This window comes from Plectrocnemia conspersa, unplaced genomic scaffold (genome assembly GCF_051122295.1).
Source record: "Plectrocnemia conspersa isolate PC_06_02 unplaced genomic scaffold, ASM5112229v1 ptg000003l, whole genome shotgun sequence".
Lineage (NCBI taxonomy): Eukaryota > Metazoa > Arthropoda > Insecta > Trichoptera > Polycentropodidae > Plectrocnemia > Plectrocnemia conspersa.
The window spans coordinates 25,175,953-25,190,103 of record NW_028277167.1 but is presented as its reverse complement, the minus strand read 5'-3'; the positions used below and the strand labels follow the sequence as shown (position 1 = coordinate 25,190,103).

Sequence of the window (14,151 nt, the reverse complement as noted above, 5' to 3'; positions counted from 1 at the left end):
GTATATTTGCATGTTGTATTTTTTTTTATTGCAAAGATTATCTACTCTTAAACTATGTAAGACACAAATAAATATATGTGTTATAAAACAATATTTATTTATTTATACTGATATTATTTATAAATATATCCAATTTTATATATAATAATTAACGGTATGTCAAAAAAAGGTATACAGAAATCCTTTGAGATTTTTTTTAGAAAATATATCTCCTGTCTTATCAACTCCTTTGCGAGTAAGCGCTCGGTTTAAAATAAACCCGATAGTGACAGTAATTAAATACTTAAGAGAAATATGTTAAAAATACTGAGATGTAACTAAATTGAAGTGAATTAAGTGACAGAGTGACAACGAAGAGCTTCACTAAATATTGTTTTATATGGGCACTTAAGAGGTTACGCTGAGTTACAAATTGTAGCAAATGAGAAGTGAAGGAAGCTAATTTGAGTAATGTTTTTAATTTAGATCGCGCAAATGTAAAGAGCAGTGTGATTTAATTAAATTATCGTTTCAAAATATTTTAATAATATAAAAATAAGTTTGCGAATAATTTATAAAAAAAGTATAAATCAATTTCAACATAATAAACCTAAAAATACGACACGTACAAATAAAACGAGAGATGTTTTTATATATAAATTTAAAATTGTTTGTAAAAAGTTCGATGCAAATTAAAGTTTTTATTCAATTTCCGATGAAAAACCTCAGCATATAAAGCCATGAACAAGCGTAAAAGTAATCGAATTTCGACAATAAAAAATTATTGGTTTTTTTATTTGAAAACAACTCGTAAAAATTAACTTAAATATATCCTGTTTTTAAAAGTTAAAAATTCATATAAAAAGCTCTATTTTTAGGTGCCAAAAAATTATTACCGAAATATCATTTAAGACTAATAATTTAGTAATATAATAATGCCTGACACTAGACGGTTATTTAGATAATTGTTAAAAAGTATTCCCCATGTAACGTTATATTTCGACAAAGTAAAAAATTAAGCCATTGTCATATTTCTTTGACCAAAAAGCAACCGTCATAAAATAGCTCGAGGTTTGCTCGTTATGACTTTATTAAAAACGCGAATTTAAAATTTAGAACATGACGAGTTTTTGATGACGGTTAAAAAAATATTTCATTTTATAGCTTAAATATAAAATTATTTTCACGCTTCTAAATGTAATTTTTTTTTCACGCTTCTAAGTTATTTTATTTTAATTTTAATAAACACCCTGTACTATTTTCATTAACGCTTCTTTCAGATAATTGACTTAAACAATTAGCTGAGGTATTCAATTTGTCCGAGACAAAAACGGTTTATGCCATAATAACCGAGAAAGAAGTCAAAACGTCAGTCTAAGCTGTTAGCATATAAAACGAAAGCCGTGATAACGTTAATTGAATCTCACGCTAACGTGTATTTTATATAACATTTAGCTTAGTTTATTCTGAGGTAAAAAATCATTTTAAAAAACAAATATTTATTTTGTATATATTTGTAGTGTAATATTTTAATAACACCAAAAATAAACTAGCTCTAAGAACACAATTGTGTAATACAACAAAAATGGATCTAATAAATACATAAAATCTGGCAAAATAAGTAATAAAAAAATACTTTTTAATTGCCGAAAATCCAGAAATTACTCTTATTTGTAGTTTATTTTGAACAGCTGTGGGCTTTTTTAAATTCAGTATGTTGAATTATCAGGTTTTTAACTCTAAAGAGTGTGACTTTTCAACCAAAATAGTCGCCGAAAAAATCTTGTAACATGGTATTTTATATACAAATATAAATTACCACATATATAGAATAATTTGTATATGGGTAGAGCTTAAGAAACAGGTCTTAAAAGTAGATGTTGTATTGTAATATTTTTGGGCTATGATTATGTTTTTTGTGATACCATGCTCTATGAACGCTTCAGTGATGCTCATATCTACTATTGACTATATAGGGTCCTCGCCTGTCTTCTGCGTCTTTCAGCACATCTATGATCAATTGTCAAATATTTAATAATGCTGGTTCAAGGCAGCTCTGATCAATTGCGGATGAGGATGTTTGTGAGCCAACAAAATGCAAAAGAACAATAGCATCCTTTCCAAACAAAGAGTAATTTTTTGGCGATACTTATGGATGAATAACATCTTCGGACACGATGTGCTATAAGGTGGTCCGTATGTTTTGAATTATTAACGCGATTTTTTGGTCAGGATCTTACGGATATTATACACCGAACACCGATCTTTAGTGCTAGTTAAAACTCTGATCGATCAGACAAAAAATAAATATTGTATAATTATAGTACTGTCCGGATGAGCACGACGGCGAAATGCGGTACGCACGTATCAATATATGACTGTCAATTTTTATTATTAGCTTGTTCCATTAATTCATTATCAATTTTTATAATCATGTAATCCAAATTAAATTCATCGTTGTTGCACGAAGATCATAGGCAAATATCGATCGCTATTGCATTAACATAAAAAGATAGATAAGAATGGTTTCTTTGTGAATGTGAAGCGTGGATTTTTTGCAAATTTATATTAATTTATTTATTTATTTATTTATTAAAATTATAACCATCGTGACCTGACAGGCAAACCCGATGCGTCACGATAGTCAAAAGTACAAATACATCATAATACATACAAATATAAACAAGACAAAACAACAGACACAAATCACCTCAACAGGTGTGCATTGTCCCATACGAACTGAACCAAAACTCCATATGTGCAAGAGAAAATGTCAATATTTCTATGGACAGAATTGAGCAGATAAATAGCCATGGCCACAGAAGAGTTGGCAAGTGCTCCAGTTCTAGACTTTACAGGCAAGAATAGTGGACGCGACCGAGAACTATAACCATCTTCAGGAGCCCACATTTGAAGCTGCTCGAGCACTGAAGGATTGTCTACGACGCCCTTGAGTAATTTCCAGAAGTGTTTAATTACATAAACACTTCTGCGAGTCGACAAAGAAACGTATCCCAGGGCTCCCATAATAAAAGCACTGGGAAACAAGAACGGATAATACCCGTATTCCTGCAAGTATAAATATCGAAGAAATTTACGTTGTACTTTTTCCAGCTTCAATTCATTACATTGATTCATTACGTCTGATATCCAAATGATGGAGCTAGTTTCTAGTATGCTGCGGACCAGAGTATCATAAAGAGTGCGCAATACTAAAGTATTCCTGAAGTAACGCGCATTTCTCAAGATAAAATTTTTAAGGATTTGCTATGAGTCTCTGCAATGTGCTGGCTAAATTTCCAACGTTCTTCGAAAGTCACTCCTAAATCTTTAGTTGAAGAAAACCATTCCAGAAAATATCCGCCTAGATGGTATAAATATTTTGCCGGCGTTAATGACCTTGAAAATGAAATTGTGTGACATTTCTTTACACTGAAAGGCAATTGGTTATAGCAAGCCCATTTCCATATAGAATTGAGATCCTCCTGTAGGTCGAGGGAATCAGAAATCGAATGCATTTTCTTGTAAATTTTCAAGTCATCTGCATATAATAAAAAATCTGAATGCTCTATTGCTGTTTCTATGTCATTAATGAACAATAAAAACAACAATGGACCCAAATTGGATCCTTGAGGTACTCCAGTAGGGGTCTTATATCGTTCTGAAAAAGAGTTATTATACTTGACGAATTGATATCTATTGGTCAAGTAATTTGAGAATAGATTTATGAGATCTTCAGAATCTAGGTCTAGGATCTATAATAATTTCGCAATTTGTGCTAACATTGTCCTATGTTTTATGTACATTGTTTGAAGTCAACTCTCTGATAACTGAGTCTGATTAATAGTAAACATAGATAAAAACTCAATTGTTAGTTTCAGGACCTTATCTGAATTTCAATTATAGTTTACAATACACGCACTTGATGGACTGATATTCAGACTAATTTAACCCGATATTTATAAATATTTAATATTTTTCAGCACTTTATTACATGGTTTAAAATAAGAGTCAACAATTACAAGGTTTAAAAACAGAAAACACTATTGTTATCTCAAAACCAAATTAAAAAAGATTCTGCTCAAATATGTTTCCATTCAATTTGGACCACTTTATTTATAAATACATTTAATAATTTATTTTTTAATATTAAAAAATCGTATTTATACTCAAATTTTTGTATGTTTGCATTTTATTCAATTACACAATTTCGCTTCTCTAAAATATTTTAATTAATAAAATTAAGACTCAAAGATCTTGGCATTCCAATTGTTGGCGAAGCTTATATTAAAAGCAATAATTGTGAATGAGAAGGTGGATAAAATGGACAGATTAAAGAAAAGATTGTCATTTTTAATTAATAAATATTAAACACAAATATGCAATATGTAATATTAATTAGATAAGAACAATATTTTATCGGTAAAGTTAATCATTATTATGTGTTGAGAATATTTATTGTAGAAAATAATTTACATATCAAAACTTATTTTATAATATTACCATAAAATAATTTTCTCATGCATATTTTGAAGCAATGTTTGAAATTTGAGTATTAAATACAACATCGTGTCTCAAAGAAGCGTACAGAAACCTTCAAAGGCAACGGAACTAGAGGGCAAATAGTTAACATTTGCCAGACAATCGAAAAATGCTTCGAATTCAATTTGCAACGATTCTGTGCGAAGCTTTTGCCTATTCAAGAATGCATTATTAGAAATGAGTGTACAATATGTAATATATATAATAAATAAACTATATTAAAATAACGTTTCTTGGGTTAGATTAAACGACATTCCTTTCTATTCTGTAAGCAAAAAAGCTGTCCGATAGGAATATATTATTTTCTCGGAAAAAAATATTTTAAGGCACTCGAGAATCTAGAAGCATGTAAATATTTCAGTCAGAAGATATTTAATCTTTAATATAAGATATGCAGATGATAGCACATTGATTAAAAAAATCTCTAACTAGGAGATTTAAAAGAGAAAGTAGATTAATATATGTTATTGCTTTCAGTAACATTCGATAAAAATACACAAACGTAATATATGTACATAAATATAATATAATAGCTGTATTTTATATTAATAACGTACTCCAAAAAGTTTCGGTCGAAATTGAAAGTATATAATTGGTACAATTTCTATTTTAGGCAAACATAAAAATACAGTCAATAAAATGTATAAAGAAAAATGAAGGGTTATAGCGTTAAACGAAAAGTAAATACATAAACGATTAATATATACTATATATATATATATATATATATATATATATATATATATATATATATATATATATATATATATATATATATATATATATATATATATATATATATATATATATATATATATATATATATATATATATATATATATATATGATATAGAGATTGTCCACAACTTTGTGTATCTAGACTCATTAATCAGAATCAAGGACTTGTGGATGTGAAGTTCGTGGTAAAGAGAATAATCGATATGATGAGGAAGCAATGTCAAAGCTGGCAAAGATTTACAGCAATATAAATGTACCAAAAAAATGCGCCTATTTAAATCAATGTTTATATCTGATTTAATCTAGCAAAGTGATGGTCTCCATTTTCATTAATACACGACAAAAAAGAATGACAAATAGTAACGAAAAATAGTTTATATCGTTCTTTGTTAAATTTGTCCCTAATTTTCTGGTGCGATTTTACGTACATTTATTCAGTTCATTTTTGAATCATTGTGTACAAAATTTGTGGTAGATAATATGATTTTAGTATTAAAATTTAGATTTTCTCAATTGCTTTATAACCCTTCAATCAAACATTGCATTATAACCCTTCAAATTTTAAGTGCTCTGTCTAGACACGCATCATACATGGTACATATTGGATTAATAAAATAAAATCGCGAACATAATAACTGTCATTAATCAGGAGTAAGCGCTTCGTTGTTTAAATAGCTATTTATAGAAATTCAAAATTAAAGGCATAAGTTGGACTTTACTTTAGAAACGTATGATTATTTTTGGTTTGATCAAAATTAAATTATAAAAAATATTAATGTGGTTGAAACTTTCACGATCGTACAATTTCCATAAGGAATAGGAATTAGCCTAGTTTTTCAACATTGTTTATAAGTTTTATAAGTGGCGTTTCGGTCGCAATACTAGAAAAGCAATTTGGAACTCGATTTAAATTTCGATAATAATTTTTAAATAAGGTAAATGAAGGTGCAAGAGCTAAAATGAGGATTAATTACCTGACAAAATATTTTTTTAAATCAATTTAGGGCTGCAGCAATTGCTTCTTTCTGAACGAGATATTAAATTTTTCTGAGAGCGTATTTGTCAAAGAAACCTTAATTGAATTCACTATCTGAAAATATTATAAACATAGGTGAAATTAAAAGAGCCATTAAATTTATACAATAATCTCGAAATACAAAAATGTATATGAATGCCTCGTGATTTTATTTTTATAAGCGAAATTAAAAGAGACACTAAATTTATACAATAATCTCGAAATACAAAAATGTATATGAATGCTTCGTGATTTTATTTTTATATGTATTACTTACTATTATATAAATTCACGGATTTTTGTTATATTGTACAATTTTTAGTTACTGTTAGATTGATCTGTGAAAATTTTCAATTGAAGAAAAACTGTTGAAGACAATTTTATCACAAGAGAGAACTCGAGGTATCAATCTATTTAAAAAATACGTAACCAAGATACAGTTGCCATCATAATAACTTGTCTCAACCAAAGCCTTGCTAATATATCGATTGCCTTATGTCAGAATGACAAAGAATTCACAGATATTTTAATCACAGTTTGTTGAATTTAGATTTTCAAAGTAAACAGCATCATCTGTGATTAGTGCCATTTCTGTGTTTAAAAGATAAGCTTTTGTTATGATCCAAGATCTCACAAATAAGTACTATTAACCCTTTGAAGAGCATCTATTAAACCTATTTTATAGTTTACGTAAAATACTGTGAATGGTGAGAATGTAATAGACCTTTTTGCCTTAATCATTTTACCTCAAACTATGATAAAAATATTTAAAAAATTCACTATTTTTTTATTGCTTATCTCAATACAGATGTGAATAATGTTTGTATTATTTATTTCTGAATCTCATGACATTTTTTTGTATTTATTGTATATTAAAGAAGTATTTTCTTATTTTTTAATAATATCAACACCAGTAGTACAATTGGTTATTTTTATTTTATTAATTTATTTACTTAATATAGCTAAAATTAATCAATCTTAAATCTTAAATGGACTTTGGTGTTATTTTATTACTATCGTGTCTGGAAGAGCAAAATTAAAAAAATGAGATGTTTTTCAATTTTCATAAAAATTAAAAAAATATGTACTTGTTCTTGAATACTAACATAAATTGCAATATTTTATCTCTAGATAAAATATTCCATAGAACTATAATACTATAAACACATTTGAATAACGGATCAGTTTGTAAAAAATGGCTTTTTAGCCATCCGACGTAAAAAAAGATTTTGTAAAGGCAGACAAAAAATGATATTGTTTTATTTATATTATATTAATGAGTAAGAAAAAAATGCTTCAACAGTAATAACCTTGAAAAGGCTTAGAAAAAACATACCGTTACTTTATTTTATATATAATAATTTTATAATTTTATAAAAGTCAGTAACTTTAATTGTGTGTTTCAATGAAGAGAACAATACAAGTGATTTATATATATAATAATTTTGATCGATCATCACAATTTTTTTTTTTTCAATATTGCGGATAAATAGTCTAGGTATTTAATAATGACATTAATTGATTGTGAGCTGTAATAATACTCCATTATCAAAAAAAATAGCTGTCACTAATTTTCAGTCTAATGTCTTACTACTTACATATTAATCATTAATTGTTTTTACCCTGTTACTGTATTAGACTAACGCCTGTAATTTAGCAACGAAATAAAAAATAATAAAGAAAAGCTTCATTTAATTCATTATTGTATTTTTAAGCACAGCACAGCAATAATTAATATAATATAATAAGCACACAGGTCAATGCATATCATATGAAGCTATGTACTGTGAAGCAAAAATTATTTGTAAGGTTGTTTAACGTTTTTAAATTAATTTTCTAAATATATTTTTTTACATATTGCAATATTTTATAATATTAGTACATTTTTTTAATAATATTGCATAAATACAACATCATAATTATTACACAGATTTACAATTAAATACTTGGAAGTAATTTAAAAAGAGATAAATTGTCTGCTAAGTTTTAAAATAATTATGATACTACTAAATAATAAAGTATAATTTAGCAAAAATAAATAAAAATGTTTAGAGCTAGAAAAAAAAATATAAATAAATGCATCTATATTTTTAATTGAATTTTATATAAATTCATTGTCTACCAAATTTTTTTTTCAAGTTAAATAATTATTGAATACGTTTAACCATTTTACATTAACTCAATAGAAGTTACTTATGTCAAATAAAAATGCAAAGTAAGCTCTTGCAATCGAAATAAAGCGATAAATTACTTTTTATCTCATTCAGTACCAAGAAATGTCCAATAAGTCGAAATCGAACGTGCGATCTGAATAAATTATATGTCTGCTCCATTAAGCAAACCTTATACATATTTATGTTATGCGTAGAATCTTAGATATTTTTATCTGCATAATTTATGTATATAATAGTTTGCAAAAGTTCCGTTATATTTAGTATTAAATAATAATTTGATACCACATTAACAATTGACAGAAAAATATTTATATTAAAGTTTGATGATCAGTTTTTTTCTACTTACTGCATACATTTTATAGTATATTTTATGAGATGAAAATATAAGTCATAAAAAAAAATATTGTAAATCTAGAACTACTTCCTTAACTGCTGCAAATCTATAACTAGATATATTGAAGAGAAATAAACTAATAAAGAAACGGTTATGTTTACACCTAAAAATGCTAGATGTCATAATGTTGATGCAAACAAAAACATTTACGCCTCATTATCAAAATCTCTGTTGAACGCAAACTATTTGTATTGTACTAATAATTTTATAAAGCAGACTTATCCAAAGAATCCGGCAATTATTTATGTACTTAAAGACAAGGGTATTGCAATAATTTGCAAATATTTTAGTATTTTTAAGCAGCTGTGTATAAAATTAAAAGCCTTCTTACTACAATCAAAAGTTAAAAACACTTTTTTTGTAAGCATCGTGCCTCAAAATATATTTATAAATATAAGTTAATCATTCACTAATATCTCATCTATTTAGCTACAAATAATAATTATTTTAAATTATAAGTAATTAAAATTTTAAAATATTAAGAAACGAGAGTTTCCTTTTAGGGAAAAAAATATATATATTATGTTGTATTTTATTAAAATTGGTTAACGCACATTTTATCCGTACATATATGTACATCTTAAATGAATACAAGATACATGATGTTCAATTTACTTCACTCTTCAAACACATTCTGCCTTTTACCCTCCTTTGAAGTCGGATAAAATGATGTTGATTTCTGAGTAGCGACATTCATTATTAAAATTGTTAAATAAAACATGATTGACAGGCGCAACTAACTTCTACCTTTAAAGGATCTTTAAAAGCAAAAAATGTTTGTTTAATCTTATCATCGTCTTACAATAAAATAAATTAAATTATAGAACGAAATAAAACGAAACGTACAAAGATAATCAAAATTAGATGAGTTCAATTATTTCGAGTGTTGACAAAATTACTAAAATAATTGCTTTTGAACAATTTATGTTTGTGCATTATAGTATTAGTAACAACGAGCTCTCTTGTTTGAACTTATTACCTGATTGCAAAGTGATGTCACGTCAAGGATTAACCTTTTGTACTGTTTCGTATCAAAACAGTTTATAATAAAAATATAATACATATGAAAAAAGAGTTTTAATTGATTCTTGAAACATGTAAATCCAAAAATAGTTTCTACTCATACAAACAAATGTTAATTAATTAAGAAAGGATTCTTAGTAATTTCGTCTTATATATATCACATTTATGGATGAAAGCTTTGGTTAAAATTTAATAACTTTGCAAAGCTATTTTATGTTTGCCTTTCTAAACTATATTAATATAATACTTGTCTTATTGTAAATATAAACATATTATTTAAAGAGAGAATTGTTTAGATATATATTATTTATTAAATATGTCAATGAAAATTGTATTATGTTTTCCAATATACCTACATATTAATATATAATTAGAACATATGTTTATTATTATGCGATTTAACATAGGTTAAATATAACTTATATATCATTTGGCTCTAGTTATTCAAGCCAACAAAATGTCAAATCTGATGTGACATTGAATCTTTCGTCAGATTTAAGATAATGCAAAATTCTGTCAATTGAATTTAATGCGGATAAAAATATTTTGTACAATATATGTATATACATATTCAGATAATTTTTAATAAAAAAATATTTTTACAATAATTTTGATAAATAAATATTTTTGAATAATTTTACCAAAAAATCTGTGGAAATTAAAAACCACCTTAAAATATTTTTAATTTTAGATTAAAAACACGATAGATTAATATTGTATATCTAATGTATATGCAAGTTAAAAAAAGCATATGAAATGCTACAAATGGACATATTTTAATAATTAAGTAAGGTTTTATCAATAGTAAGATGCTTAATTTTGCAAATAAAAAATCAATCTTAAAATAAATAAGGAACTACTGTAAGAGAAACTGTACGCTGAAAAATCACGCATATTAATAATAATAATATTAAAATATATTGTAGAATTATTACTTGTCAACAGAAAAGTCACAAATATATAAAAAAAAATACAAACTCAAACAATCTAAGGCAATTTACCCTTATCCGAAGATTATCACCCTACATCATGATTTTTATACGATTAGTTTAGTTTATTTTCGTTTGTGCTCTCAAAACAAAATTGAAGTTTATATACAAATTTTAATCTAAGCAATTTTTTATATAGTATAAATATATTTTTAATATATCACTATTATATAATTTATTAAAATACAAGTTTGAGACACAGAAACAATAACATTAAATATATCTAACAATAGGACATGAATATAAAATTTATTGCTAACAATTATTCTGTCGATAGACAAGACTATTCATAAGATATTAATAAAAAAAATAGTTTAATACACCTACATCAATTTAATATTCATACCAATTTTAATAATACAAATATTATTTTATTGACTTTTAATAAATAATTGTTTATATTATAAATTATTTAGCTCAAGTAAGGGTTTCATATTGTTTTGGTTTAAAAATATTATTATTTTGAATTGCAGAAAATATTTTTAATTCGTAATCACTGGAGCAGAAAAAGTACGTAGAAAAACTGCGTACAATAAAGCATGCATAAAAGAGTATAGCACAAAGATAAAATAAATAAGGGTGAAATATTTTTTTTTTGCTTCTGCAGGAAATAGTAAGATATAAATAAATATAGCTTATAAGTAAAAGTAAACAGCCAATATTTCACATTGTGTTATTACACAAAACAAAGGCGCAAAAGACAAATATAAAACGACCGTCTCGAGAACCGAAAATCAATGCGAAACCTTAAAACTTTTGATTAGTATCATTTGTGATCTCCAATCAAGATGAAAATTAAAATTCATATATACATTTAATTTATAGGTTAATGTGAATTTAATTAGTTTAATACAGCTATTAACTATTTTAATAACTCTCGTGAACCTTGATTTAAAAATTGATGAGCTCAATAAATATTTTTTATTGAACTTAAATTTATGATTTGCTCTAAATATATTTTTATATGTAAAATATCATTGAGCTGTAAGTAGAGAAAAAAATCTTAATCGACAATAAATTTTGTTCAAATGAAAGGTCAATATAAAATAAATTTTCTTTATGAAAAAGTTACACAAAAAGAAAATCTATCAATGTTAATTTTATTGAGAAGAAAAAACAAAATACCAATAACTATATCTGGTATTTATATATAATAATAAATTTGAGTCAAAGCTAGTTTCGATTCATGATAATTAGAATATTAATTGTAAACCATTGACCGGATCAGATTTCCAATTATTATTATCTGGATTAAATTGCTCATGCCGTTACATAACCATACATATATAATAACTAAATAGTAACTTAATATCATTTATAGTAAATAGTACTGATTTAAATTATCTACTCCCTCGATAAATACCGTTATCTTTTTCTAAATATTATTTTTCTTAAGATTAATTACCGTTCGTAATACTTTTTCGATACAATTGATTAAATTTTAGATTGTTTTATTTTTACTGAATCGTCTTGAATATTATAATAATATATCAAGGTGGAAATCACAAATTTTTAAATACTTTTGTAACCACTATGAAGGTCATATTAATTTGCAAAATATATTTTAAGATACATAAAAATACGCTAAATAAAATATCAGAATACATATTAAATTAAACGTCATTTTAATAACTCATGTTTGCTATTTTAGAATTTATTTTAAAATTCTAAGATCTCTAAATCTTAAGATTAATAATTCATCATTAAAATTACTCATTTCTATTAAGACACGTATTATCTTTACATTTTTAATTAATTTATTTGTGATATCTTTGATTTGTTTAATTTCAATTAATGTAATGTTGCTTTGAAAAGCATTTTATATGACAGTATATCTACTTTTATTTTATATTCATAAGCTAAAGTACTGCTTAAGTCTGGGTTACTAATATTATGTAACTATATCCCTTTTTAATGTATTTAATAACCTGCTCTATACTTTATAATAAATATACGGCTCTTAAAACACCCATTAATAAAATAAGATTAAATCGAATTATTTTAAAATGCGTTGTTATTTTCTATGGAATTAATAATAGTTAAAATTTAAGCACTCTAAAAGGGTTTTTTGCCCACTTTGGGTATTCATAGAATATTTAAATGATAATGTGCTATTTAGTAACGACAAGAAAAATATTTTGTTGCATATATTTATTTACACTAAGAATTTATTCGAATTATATAAATATTTATGTGGTTAATATGTGATGTTTTAAAATTTGACAATGCACAATAAACCTTAACAACGACAATTAGAGGTAGTTAAGATTATCATTTTATATTTAATGACAGCTTAAAAAATCATTTCACACAAAACATTTTCAATAATTAACAATATAAAACTCACACATTTTACTTTGTATTGATTGATACTTAAAATGAATAATAACTACATCAATACCAATAAAATCATCAAACACTAAGAGACTACTGTGAATTATTTTGAATCAATTATTAAAATGTTATCTATCAATGATATTGATCAATACATTTTTACAGATTAGTATTCATATTGAATGATACATAATAAACATTGATAAGTAATTTATATATTTTGGCAATGCGCCTCAAATACATACTTGAACAATGACAATTGGAGATAAGCGATATCACTGATAAACAATTTAGCAACTTTGATATATTATTATACTGAATATTTACAATAAACGCGGCATAACACTCATAAAACACTACCATAGACTATTCGAATGTCATAAATTATCGATGTACGTTATGTGGAGTGAACTTTTGAAAAGTTTTCACGGTGCACCGTTAACGTAGTGCGCATCGCGACGCTCGTGACGATAGACTGAGGAAAACTCTTGTCCGTTTACTACACACTGAGTTCGATGCGCATGGCCAGACCTACAAAATTTTCCAAAAGTGAAATGTTGCGTGTGGGCTGGAAAATGGACCCCAAGACTCGGACTATTGCATAAGTTTAATTAAAATTTACCGGAAAGAAAATGTCAGTCTAATTAAACAGGGAGTAGGGATCGAGATAATCGACATACGTAATTTGTTAAACTTTGCTCCCTTATATAAATTTTGCTTAAACTTTGTATTGTTCAATTTGTGGAATTTTCAAATTAGGTCTTTCTAAAACGACGCTTCTCATACTTGTTTATATTACAAACCCTTATATTTAAATAAAATGCATAATTTCTAACGATCCAATTATTTAAGCAAAAACAATATTTTTTTTAATAAAATGTAATACTTATACAATTTAATGAGGAGTGTAATACATTTTTACATAACAGATAAATATCTTGTTTACTGTTTGTAATGCTTAAT

At 25.8% G+C, this 14,151-nt stretch overlaps 1 protein-coding gene across 1 annotated transcript in view; it reads right to left on the bottom strand.

The window, feature by feature from the left end:
• The window catches only part of LOC148237078 (neuropeptide CCHamide-1 receptor-like), a 98,932-nt gene extending 85,475 nt beyond the window's left edge, over nt 1-13,457 (bottom strand). Inside the window, exon 1 of the mRNA XM_088183480.1 lies at nt 13,434-13,457. The gene's annotated coding sequence lies outside the window, so the exon portion shown is untranslated. The remainder of the gene's footprint in view (nt 1-13,433) is intronic.
• Between the last annotated feature and the right edge of the window lie 694 nt (nt 13,458-14,151).